The sequence below is a fragment of the Acomys minous genome (assembly GCF_964271855.1).
Source record: "Acomys minous genome assembly, chromosome: 5".
NCBI lineage: Eukaryota > Metazoa > Chordata > Mammalia > Rodentia > Muridae > Acomys > Acomys minous.
In genome coordinates this window covers 111,100,127-111,117,283 of record NC_140494.1, presented here as the reverse complement: position 1 = coordinate 111,117,283, position 17,157 = coordinate 111,100,127, and the positions used below count along the sequence as shown (strand labels likewise).

Here is a 17,157-nt window from a genome sequence, read left to right as displayed (position 1 = left end):
TTCTAAAAAAAAAAAAAAACTAAGAAATTTTTTAAAGGTGGAAGGATGGAAGAAAAGAAAGAAAGAAGGAGAAAGAAATTGGAAAATACAAAAATAACTTGGAGAATGTGTCTTCTATTACTGATCCAGAAATCAATATTACCTGCCTTGCAAGAAACATGGTTCCCTCAGCTAGCACAGGGAAAGCAGGAACAAATATCACAAGTATTTTAGTCAATGCAGATGAATAGGAAGATATTCATATTCTATAATTAGGACAGGTTAGATGGAAAAAGAAATTATTTTCCTGAATATTCTAGAGCAGGGTCCAGGCTTCCACTGTTTTCCTAAGCGATCCCAGAGAGGCAGCTGCCAGCCACATCAGCTTCCCTGTGTGTCTCTTAGCAAGAAAACTGAAAGGTCTTTTTTTTTTTTTTTCCAGAACTAACATATAGAGAGTGTCTGCTTGTTTGAGGATAGGAGAAAGGGGAAATTTCCTAAATAATTGTCTTATACTTCTATGACCAAACACGATCAAGTGTTTGCAAAATGCTTCTTCTTAAGAGGTATGTGTCACTCCTCCAAGTCCTCATGAAAAGTGATTCTGAATGCAAAGGAGAGGAGAAAGCTTTTTTATTTTTCCAAGTATTTCAGCTATAAAAAAATACCAATTTGAACTCCCTTTCATCAGGAGTTCTGCAACCCAGCTCTCTAGCAAGACCCTGGGAACTTGCACTCCTGATGCCTGCGGGCATTCTGAGGCCTCTGCCTCTTCAATTTGTTATTCTCAGAAGCCCCGCCACCCGCTGAGTCACGATTCCTCCTTCCCACTTACACCTTTATTTGGCTGCTCCCCCAACATACACACTTTCTCCAACTTTCTCCATGCCCCTCCCCCCTCTCCCTGTAGGACTCTTCTCTCCCCACCCCCCCCACCCCACCCCACCCCCAACCCCCCAACCCCCGTCATCCTTCTGTGTGGCTCCTGACAAGAATCCACCTTTGATGGATCCCACAGACCCATGACCTCACTTTGAAGCCTCCACAACTTAATCCAACATGCCTGCCCCAAGACATGGAGATGCCCCCTTTCAGCCTATAGGTTGAACTTGCTTTTGCTTGTGTGTGACAGAATTATGAGGTCACGGTGGGAAATAAGAAAAGCCACATTCTCGTAGGTGACCACTTAGAAAGCTGAGCACACTGCTGGAAGGAAACGGAGATAATTGCCCTGGTTGAGCCCCAGCCAGGAGGAGAGAGATTTGTTGGCTTTGGCTACAGAGAGACATGAGTGAGACATGGCTAGCTCCCAGCTCTGCCTAATGGTGGGCAGCCACTTTGTCAGATCTTAGGACTGGCAGCCACACCTTATGGCCACTATGAATAGTGAATTACTTGAAGCAGTACAATAGTGGATATGGTTTGGGTGTAAAGTGTCCCTGTGTTGGACCACATGTTTGAACACTTGGTCCCCAGGTGGGGATGATGTTTTGATAGGCTGTGAAACCTTTAGTGGATAGAGCCTTGCTGAAGAGAGTGAACAGCTGAGGGTGAGCCCTGGAGTTTGACAGCCTACCTACACCTCCTAGCTGCACTTCCTTTCCTGACCGAGGAAAGCATGTGTCCACCCACCTCACATTCCTGCTGCCATGTCCTCACTGCAGTGATGGACTGTTTCCCTTCCTAAACTCTTAGCCAAAAATCCCAGGTGTTTTGTCACAGCAAGGAGACAGGTAACTACTAGAGATATAGTAAGGGACAAAGCATGCTCTCAGAAAGCACTGGCTTGCATTGTCATTTGTGGTGATCAAGCTCGGCACACAGCAATGTGTTTTCTGGGAAGCTCATTGATACCTACATTTGCCTCCCATGTATGTTACTAAGAATTTGAGAGTTAAAGAGTAATTTCTTGTTGTTTAAGACAACATTAGCAATTAATGCCTAAGTTCTGAGAGCAAAGACTTCATTGAAAAAAAGAAATAAACAACTATTTGTACTGGGGAAAGCAGTGAAACATACACATTAGTAGATATTATGCTCTAAAGCATGCCCAAAAGGAAACTACAACTCTGAGAATGCATGTGGTTTGTTCCAGGTCTTATGTCAGCCAATTGCCCCGCTAGACACAGGAGAGCTGATAAGAGATGATGAAGGATTCAGAAACTAACAGTGGAAAGCTGTCAGCTCTCTAGGGTTGAAGAGGCTGGAGTGGAGTTCCTGTAGAGGTATGGACTCGCCATATGTTCTCCAAGAAGAATGAGCCATAGAAAAGGATCGGTCCAATAGGACTCACTCCATGCCAGCGAGGTGAAGAAACAACAACAGGCAGCACGTACCCTGGAGCCAAACATTCCCATCCCAACTATTCCTTCCCAATCTCTATTGATACTGTCCATTGACTGAACCCAGTGGGAATCAGAGGGGCCAGAAAGCTGGGTAAGGCAGTCCATATTAGACTCCAGTGCACAGCGACTAACACCAGAGGGTTAAAACAGAGAAAACCCAGTCCTACAGCTTCTAAGAAGTGAACCTAGGACCTCACTCAACAATTAGTATATGCCCAACACCAGTTTCCACTACACAGATATTAATACAAATTGTTAAGAAAATGACTCATGTCGGGCACAGTGGTGGATGCCTGTGATCCCAGCACTCAGGAAGGCAGAAGCAGACAGACCTCTGAGAGTTCAAAGGCAGCCTAGTCTACAAAGTGAGTCCAGAATAGCCAAGGCTACACACACACACACACACACACACACACACACACACACACACACACACACACACACACACACCCTATCTTGAAAAAGCAAAAACCAAAACCCAAACAAAAGGAGGGGAGGGGAGGAAGATGACTCATTCCTGGTTGGAGTTCATCTACAAAGAAAGTGACAGAAATCTACAGAATACTTCCAAATAGAGTAATAGGAACAAAATAAAGTTAAGTTTGGGTGTAGGGTCCATTACTCATTCACCTGTGCCCCCTTTGCAAGGTGTCAGTCTCCCCTTTGGCTCACTCTAAGACGTATGCCCCCTGTGCTTGGTATCTGAGGACTTCAGGCCTGTCAATCGCTATTTCCTGCTTCAAGGGAAGCAGCCCTGCTAAGCCCCCACCTGACCCATAACCTCACCCAGTAGACAGAATTCCAGTGAATTACACACTCTCCATCTCCTTACACAGAACAACAAATTCAACAAGCACCTACCATAGGCTACAAGCTCTTCAAGGTATGGGCAAGAAGTGGGCAACCGTTTCTGCCCTTGCATAGCTTGTCATCAAGTGGAATAGCAAACCATAATATACCAAGCAAGCAAAGCAGGTCCTACAAGAAAGGGATGGTGCCTGAGGAAGGCAATAAAGCAGAGAAAGGAGATCATAAGAATTCCTGTTTAAATAGCGTGGTCAGAGAAGTTCTCACCAAAAGCTGAGAAGGTATTGGGACAATTGATGGGTTTGTATGTTGTGATAAATGTTAGCTTAATACTGCTCAAAGAAATTTTTAGTTTGTAGTAAGTTTGTTGTTTTCTCTTCATCACCACCATAATGGGAAAGGGCTGAAAGACACTTCATGGACATTGGCTCTGTTCTGCACTTCTTGTACCCAGCCTTTCTAAAACTGGGACACTGAGCACCCCTCTTGCAGAACTGGGTCACCTTTGGTTGAAACAGACTCTGAGCCCATATACTCATCTTTCTGAGTCTAGTTCACAGTCTTAGCTGAACTAGATTGTTGACATTCACTACAGACTCTTCTGTTGGGAAGAGCTTAGGAATAAGTCATTTCAAGCATAGCCACTTCCCTCGGGGTCATCTGCAATTGGATGCCATTGGTTTGAGGCAGAATAAGGCAGAATACATTGAGACTATAAATTCACTGGAATCCCAGGTGCTTCAACACAACAGAAACTTATTTCTTATTCATCTAACATCCATTCTGGGCCTGAGTGACCCTTGAAGACAGCTCTTCTCCCACGAGGCCACTTCAGCCTTATGAATCCATCAAGTCTCAAGTCTACACAAGGCTTTCTCCTCAATGGTGGAACAGAGAGTCTGTAGATATTTCATACTTGCTCCCAAATTTCAGCCTGGGAGCAAACAACACTATATCTGGACATAGAGCGATTGACTAAATCTAGTGATGTGACCTCATGGTTCTACCTGCTGAAAATGAGATCACGTGACTAGCTCCCCAGCAGGAAGGAAAAATGGGAGAACATAAGTAATGTCAAAAAGAATAATTTGCCTTTACTCCAGAGGGGTTAGAAAAGCAACATAAATGCTACCTTTCATGTGCTCAAGACCAGCAAAGACAGCTTTATGGAAAGAATGGCTTTGGGCACTTTAGACTGGAGGGTACCTATAAGAGCTTTCCCATAATGCCCCAAACAAAACATGGGCATAAGCTTTTTAAAAATATTTTTAAAACCAACCAGATTGGTATTTTTCCACAGGGACCACAAAAATTCCAATGAAAACCACAGAGCTATAACTTATCAAATCTCACTCAAGCTATATGTAAGTTCTTCCCCAAGAGCAAGGGGATTACTTAGCCCCCACCCCCACCCCCAAGCTTTAATGGACAAATGTGCAGGGCTACATGAAGCAGGACTCCTGATGACCAGCATCTTAAATTGAATGGACTCCCACAGTGTAATGGATATGTAATGGAAGTTTTGGGCTCTTTGCAAACTCAGTTATGTTATGTAAATGTGTTTTTGTTTTAATCTCAAGTGTGGGGTTTTAGTTTGGGCTTTAGTCTGTTGACAGCTGATAACTGTCTTGTGTAGGGTGTGGTCTTTGCCAGCTGGTAACAGCCTGCCTCCTTGGGCAAGAAGAGGGAAATGGTCTAGGACTCTGAAGAAGATAAATAGGCGAGCACAGGCAGAGAAAGTGTGGTGTGCAGTGGTGGCTTGAAGTATGTACCAATTTGGAGACACCAGAGACCTGCGTGGTGGATGGAGAGAAATATTTCGACACAGTGGTTCAGAGGAGCCTGCTTGCTGCACTTCCTGTTTACAGGAGATTGGCATTGTCCCCAAAAGAACCCAATTAACCTAAATAGCCAGGAGAAGTAAAATGGTCTGCACACTCTCTCTCCACTCACATTCTTTCTCCTACCCAGGGTTAAGGAGTTGGTAGAAGTAGAGGCATTAATACCCTAAATAAAATAGAGTTTAAAAAGGAGCATCTATCTGGACACTAGCCCAAGGGGCATGTCCCATAAATGTCTTCACTTATCAGGAAAGTGGAACAGAGGGGAGGATATCCTATTGGGACTCTAGGTGAGAGAAGCATGGGAGAATGGGGAAATAGAAGGATCCAGAGGGTCCTAGAAACCTACAAGAAGAACATTATGAAGGGCAGATCTGAGCCCATGGGTCCTGCTCAAACTATGGTACCAGCCAAGGACAATACATGCAGTAAACTTTGAACCCCTACCCAGATCTACCCAATGGACAGGACATTCTTCACAGTTGAGTGGAAAGTCAGGTCTGACTTTCACATGAACTCTGGTGCCCCATATTTGACCATGTTCCCTGGATGGGGAGGCCTGGTGGCATTCAGAGGAAGGATAGCAGGCTACCAAAAAGAGACTTGATACCCTATGAGCATATACAGGGGAAAGAGGTCCCCCTCAGTCACAGTCATAGGGGAAAAGAGTAAGGGGAAAGTGGGAGGGAGGGAGGATACATGGGATGGGATAACAATTGAGATGTAATATGAATAAATTAATAAAATATATTTTTTAAAAAAGGAGCATCAATGCCACATTTTGCCACATGTCGAAGAATGCTTTCCAGAAGAGTGGGTCCGAGGCATTTTCATTATGTTCACGTCCCCATATTAGGAGAGCATCCTCACTTCACTTTGTTCTTGGCAATCGTGCTAACGCTTGCCCTAGGGCTCATGACTGGCTCAATGGGTAAAAACACTTGAGGCATCAGCATGACCACCTGAGTTTGACCGGCTAAACGCACTGTAGAAGGGAAGAACTAACTCTTGAAAATTGTCCTCTGAACTCCACAGACAGCCTGTAGCATGTGCATACCCTCCCCACTCACAAGAATCATAAATAAACATATAAAACTTTGAAAGCAAAACTTGCTCTCTGGGTTATATTTTGATGAGTGGAAAGGAATGAGAACAAGTAGCTGATTCAATGATCAACAGAGATAAATGCCTGCCTACCATTGTCACTCCAAGTGGTGACTTCATAGTCACAACACCTGCTCTCTAGACCCTGTGATGTATGGGGCCTAGGACAGAGTTTGTCTTATGTGAACAATATTCACGGCTGATCACAGCCCTCACCAGCTTCGCTTATCATCTGTTCACTCTCTGTAGATACATAATGTATCAGGTCATGCAAGGAGGACTCTTGTACCCCTAAGAGCTTTCCAAAAGGACTTCTGTGGAGATGTATTCAGTAGGATAGGACACGTTAATTCCCATATTAATAACAGAACCGTTCTTTCTGTTTGCGATTTCTTTGGCTATGCATGGCCTTTTTACAGCTATATGAATTTTGAGATTTTCCCCCCCTAGTTTTGAAGACTTTATTTGGTATTGTGATAGAGGTGACAGTGTATCTATAGGGGACATTTGGAACCATGAATATGTGAAGTGTTTCCATGTCTGTATCTTTAATTTTTCTACAGTATTTTATAATGCTCGTTATAGGAATCATTGGCTTCCTTAGTCAAGTTTATTTTTAGTGTGATTGATTTTGCAGCTATTGTTGATGGTATCGTTTTATGATCTCTTTCTCAGAAAATTCACTGTTGGTGTATAGAGGATAATGCTTTCAGCATGTTAATTTTCATATCAAGATACTTTACTGACTTTGTTCATCAGTTCTGATAGTCTCTTTGGGGGTGGGGAGCAGTCTTAGGTAACATAGGCTAACTTCAAACTCACTGTGTAGTTGAGGCTGGCCTTGAATTCCTCGTCCTCCTGCCCCGATGTCCAGAGTACTGGGGTTATAGATATGCCTTGCTATACCCAGCTTTTATGGAGCCTTTCATTTTTCTAAAATTGTATCACCTCAAACATGGATCAATGATTCTTCCTTTACTATTTGTGCTCTATTTATTTCTTCTTGTTGTCTAATTGTTCTCACTAAAGCTTTTAGTAATATATTCATTAACAGTGATGAGGGTGGACACCTAATTTTGCCCTTGATATAGAACAGAGGTTCTCAACGTGTGGGTCATGACCTCCCAAAGACCACCAGAAAACACAGACATTTACCTTATAATTCATAACAGTAGCAAAATCACAGTTATGAAGTAGCAATGAAAATAACTGAAACATGAGGAATTGTATTAAAGGGTCGCAGCACTAGGAAAGTTGAGAACCACTGCTATAAAGGGAATGTTTTTAGTCTTTCCCTATTCAGTATGATGTGGCTGTAGGTTTGATATAGAGAGATTTTTATTTTGTTTAGTCTGTCCCTAGGCGGTATCTGTAAGAGCTTCCTGGGCAAGTCTTCAGTGCACACCCTAAGCAGCTAAGCAAAGGAAGTCAGGTCAGGAACTCAAGGCAGGATCCTGGAGGCAGGAATTGAAGCAGAGTCCTTGGACAAGCCCTGATGACTGAAGTGACCAGCGTGTTGTTGTTGTTGTTGTTGCTATTGTTGTTTATATCAGACCTGAACCACCTGCTCAGTAATAGTTCCATCCCTCCTTCTCCCATTCCACTACCTCCTGTGCACCCCACTAACCCTCAAATGCCTTTCTTCAATTTATTGTTACACACACACACACACACACACACACACACACACACACACACAGGTGTACTAAACATGCCCCATTTAACATTTAACTTTCCTTGAAAAAGCCTAAGCTACTGGGATCAAAGCACTCGGGCCCTTTAGTCAACAGCTATCAGATATGTCCCTTGCATCTGGCTACCTTGATCCAGCAGCCATCAACTGAGAATCCTGTCCTTTTACAACTGTCTAAGATGTCATCACGCCATCATGTTTGAAAACATTTCATCAACTCCTTGAAACTGCACTTTAACCACAAGTACATCACAACTGTGGCTGTTCCTCAGGCCATGAGCTACAGGTGCAAGAGGCCTCATTCCAGACACAGCTGTTCAAGCCTGCCATGACAGAGGCAGGGGTGGCAGAAAACATCACTCCAACACTAATACGCCTCAATAACCTGCAGACAGCACCACCCACAGCTATTGTAAAGCCGGTAACAGTCTTCAAGCAAGGCTTATACAGAAGAAGACCTCTCCAGTGACTCCGCAAAAGAGCTTATTATTTCTAAAGCTTGGTATTGGTACAGACATTATGCAAGGCTGGTGGATTTAAATAAATCCCCCTTTTCTGGCTAGAGATGCAGACTATGTTTAACCTTCTTCTATCAGCTAGGAAGATTCTCTTCCATTCCAGGATCCTTTCACTGTCCCTACGTTAGGTCTCAATGAAGGCTACATAACATCTTTTGTCTGCTTATGGTCCTGGTCAGTGTTAGAGCAAGCTGAGCTGGTTGCAAAAAGAGCCCAGGGCTTTCAACTACAACCTCAGGGACCACGCTCTACTCAGGAAGCAGCCCAAGTGCACGGCATCACCAGAACCTTGACACCAGGAAGGCAGCCCCCTTGCCTGTCTATGATTCCTCTCCTGGTCCCGCAAAAGAATCCCTGAGAAGCATTTTCTAACAACCCCAAAATGTCACAAGCAAGGAGTGTACTACTTACCAGTCCCAAAGAGGTCAGGGGCTGGTTGGTAAACTCCAGCAGCAGGGAGCTCAGTCAAAAGGAGAAAGTACACAGAGCAAAAGGACCCACATAGGGCTACACTGGAGCCTGCAGGTCTAGTGGTGTGGGCTTTCTCTTCTAGGCTCACCCACGCAAGCTGTGCATCGAGCAGCTGAAAAGAAACATACTGGGGGCAGGGGGCTTGTTTAGTTGAATTGGGTGTTGGCCATTAGGGTTTTTCATGGTCAACAGCTGTGGAGTGTGCTGGTTCTGTGTTAGTTAAATAAGCAAAGACAGGGCTCCTTGATTGTTCACACAGGACAAAGGTAACCAGGTATCTCTGGAAAGCAGATAACTTATGTCTGTTTAAAAATCAGGACCAGGATAGGCATCGATAGTAAGCAGCCACCTAGCAGCGGGTAGCAATGAGGTGTAAAACTTGAACTGGCTAAGGCAGCACTGGAATAGATGATTGAGGCAGCATTCCTGGTCACAGCAGCCCATCATCAACAGGCAGGGTGGCTCAATCAGTGGGTGTTTGATGGTTCAGGCTTTGCCTCTCCATGGAAGTTCCCTAGGTGGAAACTAAGATTTTGAGGCACATTTCATAAGACTTGTTTTTATAGTATTATAAAAGCTATGCATGATTGTTATAAAATAAACACATAAAATTAAAATTTCAAGCCACCCTCACTCAACTCTCATCACTCTTCCTACTGGTCAGACCCAGTTCAAAAAGCCAAAGCCCTGAAGGTCGTATTAGTCACAAAATAGTATTAGCCTTTTACATACTTTGATGATACACACACTCCTTCCATTTCTGCACACTGCTCATTATTGCACATCTGAACTCCATTGTATTTAATTTTTAAAAAATAAGCTGCAAGCCAGGTGTGGTAGTGCACACCTGTACTCCCAGCACTCACGGAGCAGAGAAAGGCAGATCTCTGTGAGTTCAAGGCCAGCCTGATCTACAAAGCAAATCCAGGACAGTCACAGCTACACAGAGAAACTCTGTCTCAAAAATAATTAATAATAATAATAATGATAATGATAATAATAATAATAATAATAATAATAATAATAATAATAATGATGTTGCAGGTCTTCCAGGTCAGTAGAGAGAGACCTGCTTTCCTCTCACTAGTGGGCCTTACATACAGTCTGGTTGTGGGGTTTTTTTTGTTGTTGTTGTTTGTTATTTTTGTCTTGAAATTAGAAGCAGTACATCATGAGCATTTTTGTGCCTAAATCTTTGTGCTTCCATTTGTAGGACAAATGTCCAGAAGAGGAATTGCTGCTTTGAGTGCATTTGAGACTTGGATTGACATTGCCTGTTGGTTGGACAGAATGGTTTCACCGGTTTATATTTTCAGATGCTCTTTTAGTGAGTAATTTCCCTGAGAAGAATAAAAGACAAGAAGTAAAATCCAGAGACTTTGAGGGGGGGGGGACAAGGAAGCAGTAAAACACTAGCAAGCCTGCTCATCACCCCCATTCTGCCTGAACTGATGTGTCTGACACCCAGCAGGAAAGAACTGAGAAACTGCTGGTAATTAAACACTTAGCAAGTCAGGACTTGAGGAGCCAGTTTCTCAGTAATAGATACTTTTAAAAAGATGGAGGGTTGGGGTGTGTGTAGCTTCTTACCCACCTAGCTGAGTTTTGTTCAAGGATCTCTTTGCTTTAGTCCAGGAGAGGAAAGGACATTTGGATAAGGTTTTCTTTCAAAAACAACAAGTACAAAATGTTTGAGTGGTAGTAATTTAATTCTAGCACCCCTCAGAATTCCCAAAAGAAACAAGATCCAGCCCAGTCGATGATTGAGTCATTTGGGCAAAACGGGGTTAAAGGGGTTGACGTCAATAAATTGGCTCTTCCTGGCCTTCCTTGGCCATATTAATAAAAATGGCACAAAACATCTTAACCCTATGCTTGTCAAGCTCCAAAGCAATCCATTGCCCTTTCCCAAATGGGATTTTCTAATAGAAAAAAAGAAAGAAAAGGCAGGGAGAGATATCTGATCCCAGGAAAAAAATCCCCAAAGTATCACTAAGTACCTGCCAAGAAGCTTTCCTCTTGAAAAGAAAGAATGAAAATTAATCTTTAAAGGCAAAACATCCCAGATACAGGAACGCTGCTGCTGGTGGTGTTGTCTATAAACCCACAGTGTATAGAGAGCCATTTACTTCATGTGCCCCGACTTCCTCTCCTGGTGCCCTACTCAGCCAGATTTCCCTTTTCTAGAGAAACATTTTAGTACTCTGTGCCGATGACCCTCAGGTTATCCATCTCAGTCTCATGAAATGTCTGTCAAAACCACAAATGAGACTGTGGATCAGTTCACATTCTTCCCAGTAGCTCTGCTCGATTAAGGGCGCATGCGCTGAGTTACCGACCAGTCAGTACTGCAGGTGGAAATACCGATGCTTCCGGTGGAGACCCGTAGTTAGATCCTTCCAAGGCGTGGTCAGGTTTTCAATGATAGGCCAATGCAAAAGCTTGGTTGGTGGTGTTTTTGTTTTGTTGTTTTTTGTTTTTTGTTTTGAAGATGTATAATTTAATATGTTATTGATTCATTTTCACTGGACTCATAGCCAACAGTATTATAACTCCTCTCAGGTCTGATGAAGTCTAGATAAGCAAGCACTGCCAATCAACAGCCTAAGTTTCCCACCTATTGCCTATTTCAGAGGGTGGGACTCCTCCCTCTTTCCTAGTTCTGGGACTCCCCTCTGTTATCATTAAAAAGAAGTAGAGTGAGACACAACAGATCCGAATGGGAGAGGAGTTAGGGCCTGAGTGGGCCAAGAGGATGGAGAAAGACAGAGACAGGGAGAGGGAGAGGGAGAGAAAGGGGCTGGCCAATTGTTCCTTTTAGAACCAGGTACCTTTGGCACACACCTGGGTAGGTGGCAGATGATGATGTCAAAGGTTGCTAAGTAACCTAGAGGCAGATCAGATGGGATAGCAGGCTAGCCGATTGGCTTGTGAACCCTCCCTCCCCTAACTACCAAAACCATGGGTCCCAAAGTTTCCAACGTTCACCTAAAAAAAAGAAAAATTTTCTCCCTAACCTATTTAAACTTTGACTTCTGCAATTATATATATCCCAGTAGCCTGTCAGTTCCAGGTGTTTCTTACATCCAGGACAGCACCAAAGCAGATACCACAGGTCCTTCAGTCTAACATCACAGATTACATCAGCTGGACCTGCATTTTTCTTCCTAGCTGTAGATGTTCTCACAGATCTTGGACAGCAGTGAAACAGCTGGCTCTCCCAGGACTTCACCAGCCCCTCATTCTCTTAGGGTCCCCAAAGATGCTATTGCCCTCAAGTCAGCAGGAAGCAGCCTTTTTGAACACAACATCCTCATTCCTGCCTTACCACCCTGTCCTAAGTTGGTCATTTTTTTAACTAAAAAGGGAGGAATGTTAGCATACAGGCTGTCCCACTAGCCTGCCTTTCAGAGGCCCAGCAACCTCTGAGCTCATCACCTGCCACCACTGCCACATACTCGCCAGATGTGTACAGGATAAAAATGACCCACCAGCCTGCTCCCCCATCTCTCTCCCTCTCTGTCATGGGTACTCTCCTCTCTCCCCCTTTTATTCCTTTCCCATAATAAAGCTACTTTATACCAACTATGTTGTGGTGGCCTATTAATCATTACTACAACACCCTCTTTCCCTTAAAGCATATATTCAAGGACAGTGGAAGACAGATGGATAGATGGATGAATGGATGGATGGATGGATAAAAGAATGAAATAACTAATTAATCTGAGTTAACTCTAATACATAACATTTTCTCTATCAGCATAGGAGTTTAGAGTTCAAGAGATAACTTAAATGACCTGAGACATCAGATCTTATGGGAACCTAAGGGGCCACCTTGGCTGGAAAATGGGCACAAGGAAACAAAACAGAGGTCTGCTTCTAACGTGGACTACCAGGTGGGCAGCCTGATCATTCTGCCAGTGTTTATTGGGCAACTCTTATGTGTAGGTATTATCCTAAGCACTGGAGATCCAGTGAGCCCAGATGGGAGCCCAAACTCTTTTTTACCGATGCAGTCTGCACTTGGAGATAGCCAACAAACCACCATAAACAAATTAAAACAAAGAAGAGACATGGAGAAGGTGCTAGAGACATGAAACAGAGTAGTCCCCAGAAAGCCTTAACCTGTATCTTCAAAGACAGGATGATGGTTACGGGGAGGAGACTCAGCAGGAGCAAAGGTCATGGGCACCCAAGAAACAGTTGCCCCACTCCAAGTGGCTGGAGCAGAGGGAACTGAATGAAGAAGAAGGGCTGAGCCAAGGCCAAAGCATGAAGGCCTATCAGGTAGAGGGAAGAGGAGGGAGCAGAAGCTGTTTCCCCACAAGTTTGTTTTTAACCTCTAGGAGATGGGAAATACATTGGAGCCTAGCAAGCAGAGAAGTGCTGCACTGTGAGATTTAAACCTGTTCTTTCTAATTGTTGTTGTTGTTGTTTAGAAAGTAGCCTAGAGAGAAGCCTTCCGAACACAAGACTAACATTAAGGAGTAGATGTAGAAACACCTTTGGTACAATGCTGGCTCAGCTATTGCTCACCCTCTTCTCCCACATTCCTTTGTCTAAGAACAAGATTAATGACAGAGCCTGGGGCAGGGCCTTGGCAGCCACAGCTGGGGACAAAGTGACCCCAACTGTGAGACAAACTAGTCAAGAAGGCGAGAGCCATAGGGCAATTCTCAATTAATCTTCACATCCTTACATCAGGGAGCTTTTAAAAACTATATGGGAAAAAAATTAAAAATAATAATAAAAACTATATGGAAGGCCATACCCAGAGAGGTCCCTACTCAGGGTTTTAGGATGGAATGTTTTTTGTGAGGTCCCCAGGTGAATCTAAAGTGTGACAAAGGCTCAGAACGACTGGAGAAGATCATTGCCATCTGAGGCCACTGAAAGAACAAGTGGTCATGTACCCGCTCATCACACCCCCTCCCCCCCCCCGGATATTTACTCTGCCCAGCTGGACGCCTCACAGCCCAGATCACTAAGTATCCAGTAAGTGTTACAATTATGAAACTTACATGATAAGCATGAACAATGAAGAGGATTGAAGGCCCCTTTGTGCTCAGGGGGGATATGTCCGTATCTGTGCTTTAGAGGTTTCGTCTTGAGGAAGTAGACAGGTTGATGGCAGTTAGGAAGATAACATAAAAGAATAATCAGAGAAGAGCCCTGTCTATAGCATGTATCACAATCGCCAGGGAAGGTGGCTGTTAAAACGGTGGTCCCCACCTTCCGCAGTTAGATTCGGAGGGTTTGGGGAAGAGTATGTGGCTTTGCTTTTCTGACACATCCCCAGGTGATAGCCTCCCTGCTATGGGCTACCTCGGGCAAACAATCAATGGGAGGCAAAGAAGAGACTGGAACAGGCTGAGAGACTCTGTCTTGATAAACCCAGTACTATGGTTTGTTACAACTGAGTGTCTGGAGGAGAGCAAAGAGGAAATTGTTCAAGATAATGAGTGACCTCTTTAAAGTGTTTATTTTTATGCCTCTGTAAAACATTTTTTTTAAAACGCTCTTTCTTTTCTCTATTTGGGTTTTGCCCCTTCCTCCAACCTGACTAAAGAGTATAATAAATTTCAGTGCTTTATTCGCTTCACCAAATAAAAGGATGCTTGCCAATATCTGTTGGTCTAATATCAGAGATCAGTTCCAGAACATCTTGTATTAGTTATTTGTAGAATGTTCTGGAATCTGTACTTAGGAGGCTTAGTTTCTGAACCAACCCACATTTGAAAAGGAATTGCTAGCACACACGGTTATCAAGGTTATTGTGCCCCGAGAAGAATGCAGAGCAGAAGTGGGCCAGGTATCATTCATTCTCTCATGCCAAAATGATTTCAGTAACCTTCAGCCTCAAAGGCAACTCTGACACAGTAAACGTTATGAAAAGTATGTCTATCATTGACGGATTTGGCTGATAGACACAGTTACTTACTTAATCATCAGATTTCTGAGCAGAGAAAGTGCTCGCCCAGACTAACACTAGCATTTGAAAAAGAAGAGCCTGCTGGCTCTCGTATCTCCTTTCTCACAGTTGAGCACTGATTCAGTGAGCATCTCATCGATGGTCCTTTGTTTTGTGGCCATCACTGTACCAAGCTGTTTCTTCTCCTAAGACAACTATATTGCTAGCTTGCCACTGCCTATCTATCTGCTGGCTAAACATATAGGTTAAATCAGTCTAGGCAGGGTTACCAATAGCTTCATTTTCCTTCTGCAGTACTGGTCACCCGTGCATGTAGACAGTCTCTGCTTACAATGATACAGGCTTTTCAACCTTATGATGCTGTGAAAGATGAGGGGCCTTCACTAGAACCTGCCCTTTAAGTTTCAATTTTTGATGTTTTCCCAGGCTAATGATATAGATTGTCCTCTGTCATGATTCTGGGAGCTGCAGCTCAGGGTTAACCACAGGACTACAGGGGAGAAAACGTAGTCTACAGAGCACTGCAGTGCTAAGCTGTAATGTCAGTGCAATTTGCTTTAGGGCATTTTCAATTTGTTGTATCTATTGGGGTGCAGCCCAGTTTAAGTTGAACGTTCTGCGGTGCATCCTCCCTTCTTGATGCCAGTGCTGGAAGAGCCTAGTGATTCTTCACTTACCTTGGCTGAGGCATAATTAACACAGAGTGATCTGAAGCTATTTAAACTCTGCCACCTGATGATTTGTGACACATAAACATATTCCCGAGGCCATTGCCAAGATCAAGATGTCTGTCTGTCTGCCCTGAAGTCTGCACACTTGTGTGGCTCCTTCCTTCCCTTCCTGTCCACACTGCCAGCACTTGCTGAACTATTTTCTGAAGCAATGGGTTCTTGAGAATTTTAGGTAACAGATAATGCTCTCTTTTCCCCCTTGTGGCTTTGCCTTCTACATACTGATCTTGAGAATCATTGCCAAGTATCAGTAGCCCTTTCTTTTGTGTTGTTTAGTCGGACTCATTGCACAGGATTCCTTCCAGGCTCTGGCTGTGACAAGTAAAACCACCGTAAACATTTGTACATCCGATTTGTGTGAGCGATACATTTCCAATTATCTTAGTAAATAACTCAGAGTAGAATGGCTGGACCATGTGGCAAACGTGGGTTTTCTTCTGAAGACACTGATAAAGTCTTTTGGAAGTGGTTTTAATCCACCAGATGTCTGAGGTTCAGTTCACCCCAGCACTTGGTGTGATCGCTCTGTTATGGGGCTTCTCATAGTTTGAGCTGGCATTTTATAGTAACTTGAAGCTAAGAGTGGCCAAAATTAGTCTGGTTTTTTTTTTTAAAGAAAATTGTAAATAATGTGAGATAAGTATGAGAATCCAGTCAAGTCAATATCAACCCTTGTCAAAACTCCAGAGCAAACAGTGTAGCAAGCGGCTAGTAAATACTGCTAAAGACTGGCAGGGTTGCTGCTGACTGGGCTTAGTCTCAACAGCTCATACCGAGCGAGGGATTATTAATATTTTGCTAAGGCATTATTAGGTCAGGAAGATAAGAGTGGGAATGTAGGCTATAATGACTAAATACAGTCATCAGCACTTGGCAGCGGCTTTCTGTTATGAGGAAGGCTCGCGTGCACCTAGGTGGCTAGAGACAGCTCCTCCTCGGGGTCTGCCTTTGTTTGCCAGGCTCTCGCTCTCACTCTGCAGCAGCAGGGACTTCTTCTTAGCTTGCCTTTGGGCAGCTTCCAAGTCCTCCAACCACCTCATGTTTCATGACACTAATTTCTGTTTCAGTGTGTACTTTTCCACTCGCAGTGGCCCTCTTCCAATCTCCTACATGTTTTTCCATTTAATCTAGTTGTCAACTCAGGGTATTTTTTATGAAAAATCACTTGTATGTTGCTTGCCCATAGATTTTTTTTTTTATGATTTTCTAACTGGCTTAAGCATAATATCCCATTATACCCTTACTCGTTATATTTATCTATTGAGTATTCGGTTTGGGGACAATCTTCTAATGCTAGTCAGAGGTCTCATATCAGCTAACATATAGTGAGTCTTGTTATGCCGTTCATACTGCCTGCATTAACCTTGGCTTCATTTAGCTTTTTTTTTTCCTTTTTTTAGTTTTATTTGTGTCCCTTAATCCTAAGCCATTCTGAGTTTGAGAAGTACTTAATCTACATTGAGTCTATTATTTTAAAAGTTGAATAGTTTCCCAAACCTGTTTCAATTGTCAGCAAGAAGTAAATTAATGGTGGTTTTTCCTGAGTTAGGGAAGGAGAAAAAAAAAACAAAAAACCAGTCTCCTTATGAATAAGACCTGGTCATGAATAAGAACTCCCAAAATGTTTCTACAAATTTAAGGATGGTATGCCTTGTTGCAGATTCCTAATGGTTCTTAGAAAAGAAATGGATGTCATCAGGGTCAAAATAAACAGGCGTTTATGTTTTGCGTTAAGA

General features: G+C 43.3%; 1 long non-coding RNA gene across 1 annotated transcript in view; it reads right to left on the bottom strand.

The window, feature by feature from the left end:
• Nucleotides 1–8,762, bottom strand: part of LOC311598336 — a 236,551-nt gene extending 227,789 nt beyond the window's left edge. Inside the window, exon 1 of the long non-coding RNA XR_014779535.1 lies at nucleotides 8,699–8,762. This is a non-coding gene — a long non-coding RNA (uncharacterized lncRNA). The remainder of the gene's footprint in view (nucleotides 1–8,698) is intronic.
• Nucleotides 8,763–17,157: the final 8,395 nt, after the last annotated feature.